At 42.2% G+C, this 12,198-nt stretch overlaps 1 protein-coding gene across 1 annotated transcript in view; it reads right to left on the minus strand.

Moving 5' to 3' along the window:
* The window catches only part of LOC117898386 (G protein-coupled receptor kinase 2), a 61,342-nt gene that overhangs the window by 18,278 nt on the left and 30,866 nt on the right, over positions 1–12,198 (minus strand). The gene's annotated exons all lie outside the window — the stretch shown is intronic.

A 12,198-nucleotide genomic window follows, 5' to 3' on the forward strand; every position in this document is an offset into this window, starting at 1 on the left:
CTTGTATGTATGTATATTCCTTCTACGAGTATTGGGTGCAAAACAAATCAATTAAGGCTGCACAATTTTCGTTGCGAAATTGTTATAAATTGACACACAGCCAGTTTCAGTCGGTGTGTGTGTGTGTGTGTGCGTCGTTGTATCTGTATCTTTTAGTGGCGTTTGAATTATTTATGAATGAATTTTATTAGTTGCCCTCATTGCCGGCTCATCAGTGTCCGCTGACTTGACATTAATTGCAGTCGAGTGGAGTGGAGTCGCCTCGAGTGGAGTCCGATAGACAGACAGACAGCCAGCCAGATAGTGTATCTCTCTCTCTTACTCAGCCATGAGCAAACAGTCAATTAAATGCTCTATATTTTGCCAAACATTTGATTTCATTTGGGCTCCAGATACGACACACTCGTTTTGTCGTACTGGTTGATAAATGTTTGCTTTTGATGGAAAAAACAAACACAGATGCCGCATTCCCACATTAGAGAGCAGCCGGAGCCGCAGAGACCTGGTATTGGCAGCTCATTTGACAGCCTTACAACATGATCGATGTTGAGTCGTTTCGTGTACGATTTTCTCTGATTTAAATTTGCATTTAGTTTCGAGACTTACGAGTGCTGCGACTGCTGCGGCTGCTGCTTGATAGATAGTTAAAACACATCTAAGCGGGTTTTTGTGCAAGTTTCAAAAGAAAGTTGCAAATGCAAGTGCAACCACTCTCCTTATCTCTCTTTGCCTCTTCTGCCACGCATACGCACTTTCTCCCAGACACTGATTTGCATAAGACACATATTTCTGCTAGATAAACATCCCTTTATCTGAGGGGAGAAACTTTTGAGTTGTTTTTTCTGACAGAATACAAACTTGTTCTCTTGCAAACTTCTTCAAATGCTAATATTTATGCAAGAAACCAAGAAAAGACCATCAGTTAGAATAAACAATTAATTTTAACAGCAAGTCAAGTGGCAGTTAATTAAAAATATAAATACAATTTAAGACAAATATTCAGGGACTTGGCAGACGTTAAAGTGGAGCCTGTCACAGAGGTCTTTTGTTGTTTTTCCTTCATACAATCGTATTTTTAGCTGACAATCTAAAATGGAAAATGGCAAGCAAACAGCAGTGGAAAAACGCATTGACAGCAGTTGGAAAATGCAGTGACAACAATGGGGGAAAGGCAGGAAAAGCAAGCAAAATGCAAAAGCACAAGCCACCAGACGACAACGCATTCTAAAGCGGCTTATGCTCTTGTCTATAATATGGCATAAGAGGGCGTGTTCCCCCCTTTGAGTGGGATGGAGTGGGAGGTTTCCCGAGAGCATATTCCCTTACAAATCGCATTGGCATCGCATTAGGCGGCTTGTAAGTAGTAATTATAATTAAATACGCATACGGAATGCAAGAGCAGGCAAACAGACAGTCGATCCTTGGCGCATACGCAATGATTACATTTCCCAAACGCCGTGTGGCACATGCAGAAATACGAAGGATATAAAATGCATGAAGTACAGAGTGAAGAGGGCCTGCAATTACCATGTGGCATGCGTCGCAATTAATCCCTCTTTTGTAATTAGTGCCACATTCCGCTGACATTCCGGCATTCGACTGCTAATTGGCGCCTTCCATTCATCTTCCATCCGGCAAAAGAATTCTGTCAAGTGTCGGAAAAATCAAATAACAAGCAGATCCCCCCACCAGCAATTTGATTCCTCGTGGAGGAAAATTGAAAAAGCAGGCAGCTACTTGAGGAGATATTTGAGTGGGGGAAATGAAAGACAAGGAAATCTCTGGAGGGAAAAATGTGGCTGCACATAAAAGAGAGTGCAACCATATGGCGCCAAGGAGCAAGTATTTTTTCAAGCATTTTTACAGTTTGATTGAAGGAAGGGAAGCTGGTGCTAAGCCAAGAAACGAATGAAGGAAGAAGCTTACAAGCTTGACGGAAGGAACGAGGCAAGGAGCTTCCATGTTTGACTGAGAATCCTGTTTACAGTAATCACAGCTTACAAGAGATACATATATGTATGTAAGGATCTCTCTCGCTCAGTCTGTGTCATCTCAAAATGCGCTAAATATCAGCAATCAAAATGGTTGTGGCGCCTCTAAGCCTTCACACATGCAGCATGATGTATCTGTTACTCGTATTCGTAATTGCTGTATTTACATCCTGATATCAAAAGCCATAAATCCTCTTACTGCACTTTATCGATGGATGCTATAAAATCTATTATTCTGCTGCGTGTGGGTGTGGGTGTGGGTGTGTGTGTGTGACTGGTTGCCAGTGTGTCAGTCATGTGTAATGCTTAGATAAACATGGATGCTGATTAAGGGTTGCAGCATGCCCCAAGATTAGTATATGATTTAATATTTATTATCGTGTGGGATTTGCCACAAGCATCACAGTAATGATTCTGTGGTTTGCTGCTGCCGCAGCGAGAATGACGATGAATATTTCTCTGACTTCAATGAAGCGGTTCTAACGCTGAGAGACCCACCGATTGACCGCAGATTGATTAGCTAACGAATCATAGATTGAAGATAGAAAAGCTTCAAGATTGATTTGTTGCTTTTCCAGCAATTTCCTACAGTTTTCTCCAGTATACAAAATTCCCTACAGTCTCTGCAGAGTGCACAGTGATGTGCAACAAAACCCATCCTACATGGGTTTGATTTGAGTTTGCCATTTTTATGGAGAGCCATTCCGTTTGTTGCAGCAGTCGCAGCATGCCACATGGGACTCCAAGTTAAACAAGCAACCAAAAACGAATAAAATAAACAATGAACTGTTGGTACTGTCGGTGCGTCGTTCTGTTGCTTCAGGAATTTAATTGAAATTGCATTTGCAATTCTCTCTAGTGTCTCAACCAATAAATAAAATCCATTCGCACAGCTGTTTTTTTGTTCAGATCATGTCGATGTCAATGCGGATGACGAGTGCGTTGAAAGGACTTGCACTTCTATTGTTGTTTACTGCCTATGAAGCGACAAATGCAATTTAAATGTGAAAAATGGTAAATGGAAATTGTGGAAAAACCCTCCACATCGATAGGCAATAAATTTAGCTGTCGTTGCCTTTTATAATTGCTTTCAAGCCTCGAGCGGCGGCGTTTACCTTTGGTTTCGTTGACATTTATTTATTTGCTTTGGGGAATTGTTGCCGATGCCGTTGCCGATGCCTTTGCTGCTGTTGCATGTTGCTATTGCTACCACTGACAGCATTTCAAGTTTCTGGCACATTTGGCAACCAATGAAGTGTAAAGAGACCTCTGCAGCTGATGCTGCTGCATTTAAGAAATTAAAGCTGCTGCAACATCAAAACAATCCCAATCGGGTTGTTGTGTGCTCTCTGATGGCCGTCTGATGTCCAATATCTGATGTCGCCTAATGGATAATGGATGTGTGTGTGCCATGCCATACGATGCCATGCGATGCGTTGTGTATTCTGTCAAAAATTGGAATTGAAATTGATATGCGAAACGCGCGCGTGAGAATCGCAGACCTGCCATAAACCTGAAATGCTGTCATTTATATTGCAAAATTGCGCATACGACACGTTTTGTCAGCAAGAGGGCCAACGGCAATAGCACCAGCAGCAGCAGAACCGTCAGCAACAGGAGTAGAATTCATTTGAATGTATGAACATGCATACGTCTATGCGAAACACCACTGCCCTCTGCTACTGCCCCCAGCTATTGCCCCCTGCCACTGGGCTACAGTGGTTTCAAAGGAGTAGGAAACGATTGATATATCTTTGGATTAGATGTATTTATTAAGGTACCTTTGGTGCACTAATGCACATTCGAATGAGATTGATTAACTGCAAAAATGTTGCCATAAGCAAGCGGATACATCATTCGAACCCAGCAAACTGTATTATGGATCTCACCCCGCGTAGCCTATCCAATAAAAATTGTACTGCTTGAAAAGAAAAAATAACTTCTGGCGGTAACTTTTATTCGCAAGTGAAGGCTGGATGCAGTACCAAGCAACATCTCAGCGGGAGAGCACTATCATCCGCCAATGAATAAATATTCCAAGGCACCACACCAAAAATGGAAGTAAAAAGTTAATCAAATTCACACTCACACAGCACGAGAATGAACATAAATCAGTGTGTTTGTTTGTGTCTGTGGAAAATCCCTGTAAATTATGTCCCCATTTCAACACTTTAAAACCAGAGAGAGAGAGAGAGAGAGAGAAAAAAAGGTAAAAGCCGAAAGAAATAATCGTTAAATAATCGTAAAATGTCTGCAAATAAATATTTATCGATTTCTCCATCACTTTCTCCATCGGTGGCCCAGTGTACAGCGGCAGTTCCTTTCCCTCCTTATCCACCTTGTCCCTCCCTCCCTCTCTATAACTCACTTTCCTTTCATCAGCAGAAAATTTTCACTGCGACACTTACATTTTCATGGCAAAGAGACGCAAAAGCATAAAATATGCCAAAGTTCCGTTTCTGCCACTCGTCTGTGCTGCTTTTTTTTATGGCAGGCACATGAAACAGGAGCAAAGGAGGGATTGTATATTGTATATATGTCGTCCATATATAGGGTATCCTGCCCTCAGCTACGAGGAGGAAACTTCCTGCTCTCCCATGGGAATGCACTTCATGGTACCATGCACACTATTATTTTATGGCATGTCCCAGATGACTGGATCATTCTTCGATCTGGGGGCCCTTTAATCCTAAAGTTTCACCTTTAGCTGCTTTGAAAACTTCTGATCTCTGTAGGACACAAGCTAAAGCAAAGCGAGACAGGGACAGAGACAGAGACAGAGAAACACAGATGTATGTATCTATAGGTGCTGGCGATGGTGTTTCTGTTGATCAAAATTGCTCGTAAAATGGCCACGAGACAGCGACTAAGAGCAGCACCAGCGCCAGAGCCAGCACGCACGCATTGTTCTGCGGGGTCATCAATCATCCGAGAGGAAAACCCCTCTGGGAAGAGCAACTCCCAGATTCCCTGCTTAACAAAGACAAATAGGCAAACGGCTCTTTGGGATGTTTTGACCAGAAGAGCAGCTTATTCAGCCAGGGGTCCTGTCGGCCTGTCTGCCTTTCTGTCCGTCTGTTTGCCACGTTGTATTTGCGTATACATTGCGCATACGTCGCGTTGCCCTGCCGACAAATTAATCACAATCTCCGCCCAGCCCAACCCTGCCATGCAAATCCTTGGACTGCTCCAAAATCTCCCATCACTTTGCGACTTTTGATGTTTTTGAATTTATGAGTCTGGTTTCCAGCACTTTCCTTTCTCTTTCTCAAAATTAAGCATAATAAAAATAAATTAATGCTGGCACAAAAATGCGCGTATAAAACAATTTTGCATTGAATTTGTTATTCCTCCTTCACGACTCTATTCCGCACGATAAACAATGCACAGAATATTAAAAATTAATTGTCAAAACAATCAATAAATTTGCTTTATGGTCGCGCGGGAGCTTGTGGCAGGCGGGAGGGCAGAAAGGCAGGCAGGCATTCGGCTAATGGCGCTTAAGTCGATATCCCTCTCCTTCCTTCTCTCTTTCCATCTGTCTGTCTGTGGAGCTGCGCTGCTTTCCAGTGGGCAGCAGACCCATCAACAGCGCACGGCGGCGGCTTCTTTTTGCATTTTATTCATACACATTTTTTTTGGGCATCGCAAAAACCAAACAACAAAAGCAAAGAATAGATTGAAATTTGTTTATTTTTCTATATTTTTTGTATGTGGAATATTGTGATCCCCTCCCGCCCTGTCTGGTCAGGTGAAGGGCTCGAGGGGGCTTGGGGTATGGGTAGGTTGCGTGTGCCGAAATCCCAACAATTTCTATAGGTACAAAATAATTGTTTGGGGCACGTACAAAAAAGTAGAATGTATGAAAGGAGCATTTTGGAACATTGTTTGATTAATGAAAATATCATTTTTTTAAATGAAATATTCAATCGAATAAATGGGAAAGTAATCCCAATACAACAAAAAAAAACAATTGAAAAATGAAGCACGCGAACAGAGAGATGTAGGAAGAAAGAACAGAAATTGAAATTGAACCCAACAAATTATTAATGGAGATGCGCACTCTGCGAGTAAATACATGGAGATAAGCCCCTAGAGTCTAGACTATAAAGACGCAACTAATGGAAAGGCATCCACAGTTTATATCAAAACAGAGAGCGCAACATGAAAATGGTGCCAAAATGCCACCGAGTACTGAGCACTCTTTAGTTTCTGGTTCAAGTAACTTTCAATTACTGGTATTTGCGGGAATGTATTGCGTTTGCATGCAAGTTTAAAATATTAATCATACAACTCCGCGATGGCCATTGGCAGCCCCCGGTGCGGCAGTATCGCATTTGTGTGTTTGCATGAGGGGTCGGTACCCTGTCGTCCTGTTGTCGTCGTGGTCGTCCCTGCGGTCATTAGTGCATGCATTTTTAAGCAGGCTAGCGACGACCGCAGAGCGGGCACACATTCGTTCCACAGCTGCAGGGTAATACGGATATGGATATCCCGTGGATACTCCCCCTGCCCAGATGTTCCACTTTTTGTGTGGTTCCACAATAAATATTACATTACGCTCCCCCTGTTGGCAGTGGCGGTAGAATGCACACAACAAGAGCTAGTTAATGATAGTGGTAGATGTCAGATCGTAAATGAAAGGGCTTTAGCACATAAATTGAGACCTTAAAAGGTTCTCCCTGTTTAAAGGAGGGACTTCCCCTCAGAGATTACCTTAAGCAAAGCCATATTGATTGACATTCAGATATGGGAATCCACTCAATTGGATAACAATAAAAATATCAGCACAAAATATCCATTTCAATCAATTAATGAGCGACAGAGCGAACTCTGCGACACAGACGAAGATAAATGATACACAAAACAAAAACACACACACAAATACCCATACATGTATATACATACATATTTATGTATGTGTGTGTGTGCATGTGATTCTTGGATAAAAAGTTAATTTGAATACTTCTCATATTTCGAACAGAAAGAAACGCTTAAGCATTTTGATTAAATATTCATTTGCTGACGCAGCAGCAACGTCACTTAATACAGCATTTCATTTCATGCGATTCGATTCGAATTCATTCCATTCCATTTCTCATTGTTTATTTCTTATGTTTATTGCCGTTTTGCCTACGTCAAAAAGCAGTCTGTGGGGGCTGCTACCGGTTTTTCAATCTCTTCAAATTCCCACAGCAAATACACGGAAAGCAACGTGCTATTCCCCTCACATTATGAACAAGATTTCAATCAGAAAATGGGGTTTGGGAGACAAAAGGGCGCCTTGTCCTCTGTAATTAATAGCATAATAAGGAAGGCAACTTCGTCCATTGTCTCTTGGCTGAAAGGTAAACTTCAATCAGATTTCAATGCTTTTGACATCAGCATCAATGGCCCTTTTGTCCGAATACACATAATTGAAGTGTCAATTGGCCAGGATTCTGTGCAATGTAGGAGAAACTATTGAAGTACTGCTACTTATATTCCTTGAGGACTGAAAATCAGCTGCTATTTTCTGTACAAGCGAATACAAAAGTTCAAGGCATAGAGAGTCTTCCTCTCCCTTTGTTATGATGATCTTTCTATATATATTTATGTATATACCAATGTATGTATGGAATATTCCCACTCCCAGTCTCCGCTTTTGATTACTGGGTAACACCTCAGCTTTAACCCCTCAAGAGACCCCTTCTATATGCATCTCTCGCATAATATTTGCTCTGTATATTGCTGATGCGCGTCAATGTGTTAATGAATATTGTTTATGCCCGTCAGCGGAAATGTGCTGCGGATGGGAGCTGTGAGCTCACGAGTATCTGCCAGATGGAAGCAACCAAAGAACTGAACAGAACAAAACTTAATGTCAACACTCGATGAATAGGAGTAGGAGTTAATGTATGCTGATGTGCCTGTGCCCCAGGAGCAGTTTGCATCGACAATTAAGTGGCAGCAATGTCTGCGTGTGGCACTGCAATCTCTGCTTCTCTCTCTCTCTCTCTCTCTTTCTCTCCATCTCTCTCTTTTTCTATCTCTTTGCATTTCGTGCCAATCAACGCGTCTTCAATTTGCAGAGAAACAATCGTTTTGATTGCAATTACCATGCAGTGGGAAAACAGAGGGATACACGAGATACAGATTCTGTTGTCGTTGCAAATTAGTTCATTCCGAGCAGTTTCTGCTGCAAGTGCGTTATGTTGCAACTGCTGCAGGAGTCATAGAGCACAAAAGACACACGACATGATACGACAACACACAGATGTCAAACCGCTTCGAAAACAACAAATGCAATGCACTTTTCACTGTCTGTGCCCGAGCTTTAGGACATCCCATCATCGATGTGCTGGGTGGGGCAACTAGTTTTACTCCCAATTAGAGCAACAACTTCTTTTGGACTCTGGTCCCTGGCCTCTGGCCTCTGACGACTGCCGTTCCTTTCCGTTTGCGTGCGATAATTAACAACTAGATTTTTAACTGTTTAGCATACAACCGACAAAACATAACCTGGGGCCGATAAACAGAAAACAGAACACAGAACACAGGAGCCGTAGCTGTAGCCGCTGCTGCCACTATTGCGTGTTGCCTTGCCACACGGGGGGCAAGTTTTTGACTTGACCATGCGGTGTCAATGAACCTCTGGGAATGCTACTGGCAGGCCACAGCCACAGCCACAGTGCACAACTTTAATGGAAAGTGCATGAAACGTCTTTCTACTTGTATTATTCATGGAAATAATGCATCTATTAAAAAAGAGAGTAGTCTCCTAGACTATCCTCGAACCTCCTCCAGACCTCAAAACTCACCGCCCAAAAACAAGTTTTGTGGCTTTTGCTGCTTCTGCTGGACGATAAGCTCCCAACCGACCGACCGTCCGACCCCGTCTTTAATTGTTCTGTTTTTTATCGGTTGAGGATTCCGTACATATAATTCCAGAGCCAACTGCTCTCTATAAATTCAGTCTCTTAATGGCTGATAACCAAAGTGCAAAAGCAACATTTGACTTCTACTGGCAGCAAAATTAAATTTTTCACTTAATTTCAAACTTCAACTGTTTGGCTGCCGCTGCCTTCTGCTGACTGCTGCTGTTTTTTGTCTGATTTCAAGTCTGGATACCCACTTTTTGTCTGCAATCGAGAGTTGGATACCAGTCCCAGTGTCTGTTCTCAGTGGCATTTCAGAGATGTTGGAGTCAACTTCATGGAGTTGGAGTCAAATGGAGTCTGACTTCTGGTATAATCAGCATTATGGGTGGACATTAGCGTAACATTAATGCGGATTGCGCTACTTCTTTTCCACTTCTTAATTCCACAACCGCAATGATGATTAAAAAATAAATAAAAGTGCAGACAGCGAAAAAATGTATAGAAAATGACGAAAACTGTAAAAGAAATGTAAAACGACAGCAAAAAGATTTAAAAGAGAAATAAAATAGAAGAATAAACAATAGAGAGAGTGAAAAATGAAAAAAGGAAGACAAAAAACACCAGAAATAAGGAGCAGGCGACAGATTTCAGGAACAAGAACAACTCCTTGGGAACATGCATGCAATTAGCCAACAAGAAAAACAACATCATTGTTAAGGAGATGCTGTTAAAAGCCAAACATACACTAGATTCCGAGGAGTGGCTGTGAGATTTCAAAGGGCACGGGGCATGGCAGCAATCTCAAAAGGTCCAGCGGCATGATGGTAATTTCAAAACGTCCAGGGGGCATGGAGGCAATCTCCGGGTGCAGTCGCACATCGACATCGCATCGACAAACCACAAGTTTTGCCGATAAGCCCTGTGTGACGCACTGTCGCCTCCTTCCTTCCAAGTGAGTGACGTCCGACGCTCCCCGACGACCCCATTTGATCCCCCCACATTGCACACACATAGCAAACATATTCGCATATGTGGATTCTACATATAGAATAACATACGTACATATGTATGTACAGTAGTACTCGTAGATAGGCCACATCGACAACAGGCCACAATATGTGACAGGCGAAGACACACAGCACAGCCCTGACAATCAACCAACAGATACGAGATGATAGAGAATTGCTTTAGCTGCAGAGCTTCTGTTATAGAAATCTGACAGACAGACACACAGACAGGCAACAAACTGACTGCTATGAGCATTCGACCGACCGATTCGACCGCATATGAGCATTCCCTTTTGGGGGCGTAAGCATATTATTATTAAATAAACCATGCATGACACATGGCAGACACACACACGCATGCAAACACTCAGGTAAAACAGTTGACAATTTAGGACATTTTGATATTAAAATGTATTTCATATCGGAGCAGCCATCAAATGTCAGGATTTGGAGTGGAAATTGATGTAGATGTGTCAGTTATTTTGATGGGTAGGACATATTCCTAATATGATGGATGGAATTTATGAATATTAAAGCACATTATTCAATATAAGAGCCCAAAGAGGGTGAATCTGCGTTCCAAGAAATCTCCGCTCAACGGTAAATATTTTTGTGTCTAATTCCAAGAAAAGTTGAAAATTCATGGAAAAGTTATCAAGTGAATCAAGACTCAATTTCTATAAATCTTGATTGCTATTCCTGTAAAGACGTACTTTTCATCAAATCTGATTGCAAATACAACAAGTAAAACAGATTGTGATCTAAAAGCGGCTTAAAGATTTGTTTTCTAGGATTGGGAAATGGGAATATACTTCAAATTCCATAATGGAATTAGATTTTAGCTCTGTACCAGATGTAGAGTTGGGCTCACATAAAGAGCATGCAAATTCCAATTAAACTTAAAATCCAGAACCTTCGATGTATTCAACAATTTTCTGGTTGTTGATTTTTGGTTTTCCTTTTCCACACGCGAAGCCACATATATTCCACCGCCTTAGTTTGATCTTCCGCCAGCAGAAAATAAGTTCAAAATAAATGAGTAACCAGAGAAAATGTTCCCCTTACGATAACAATCATCTCTACTCTACTCTGCTCTGTTCTATTCGGAATTTGCATTTGCATCCTTCCCATCATCTGGCACTCGCGCAGCACACAATGGCCATGGAATGAAATTCTGCAATAACTTTTCCCAGTCGAGAACTTTTATATAAGAAAGGCAGGAAAAGGGGCAAAAGAGACAAAACCCCAAAGAGGAAGCAAAAAACAGCGGAAAGTAGTGAGAGAAGAAGGAGAAAAAACTTTATGGCAATGGATTTTCCTTCTTGTTGCCGGCGGCATTTGGTGGCGCGACTTCATTTTATGCGATCTGCTTCTTCTGTTTCTGCTGCCGCGGCTGCTTCTCCAAAGACAAATTCACTTTTTGACTCGTTAAATGTATTGCAAATGTTGTGTGCCCCATCCTTTAGGCCATTTTCCTAGCCACCAGCCATCCGACCCAACCCGGGGAGCGCTCTCTAAAATATTACATTACTACAAATTGAAATTTTGAGCACGTTTCTGTCATTTAAATCTGTTGAAGCGGCCTCTGAAATGAACGAGAGACAGAGCCTAAAAGTATTTGCCAGATACATTTTGGAGGCAGACACAGACAGTCAGACAGACAGACGAACAGACGGGGAGCAATAAAATAAATAACATTTAAAATGAAATATTTGATTGGGCGGCAAATGAAGAAAAGGATACACACACACATACCCACACATAGACCGAAGATAGAGACAGTTCCATCATAGTATTTGGATGGGAGGGGACATGCAACATGCAACCGCAGGCCCTTGAAGGTGACCTTTAAGCTTGCAGCTAAAACTTTTTTCGCGACTTAATGCATAATTTTGCATAAATTTACCCTACCTCCCCACCCTGCCTTCATGCCAGCCCCCACCACACACAAAAAGAAGCAACGAAGAGCAGACCTAATGGCAAAAGTTGACTTTGCTGTAAATAAACAGAACAATGGCGCCAACAACAGCAACAACAGCAGCAGCACACAGAATGTGGCAGCGACACTGAACTTGAGGCAAGAAAGGGCGGTATGGCAGTGGGCAGGGCGGATTGCAATTGAAGTGTGACCTCGATAACGAAGTGGAGAGGCGACGAGTCTCCGTGTATCTGCAGGCCGCGACGAGCGCCCAATAGAGCACTTAGGGCCCACAAACAGCCGCACGAGGCATGAAAATGAATAAGTTGCTGGAGCGCAAACATTTAACGCTTCATTAACTTTAGATAAAGCCCAGGACCAGCGAGCACTACAGGGAGAAAAGGCGCGGGAGACAGCAGATA

The sequence above is a fragment of the Drosophila subobscura genome, chromosome O (assembly GCF_008121235.1).
Source record: "Drosophila subobscura isolate 14011-0131.10 chromosome O, UCBerk_Dsub_1.0, whole genome shotgun sequence".
Taxonomy (NCBI): domain Eukaryota; kingdom Metazoa; phylum Arthropoda; class Insecta; order Diptera; family Drosophilidae; genus Drosophila; species Drosophila subobscura.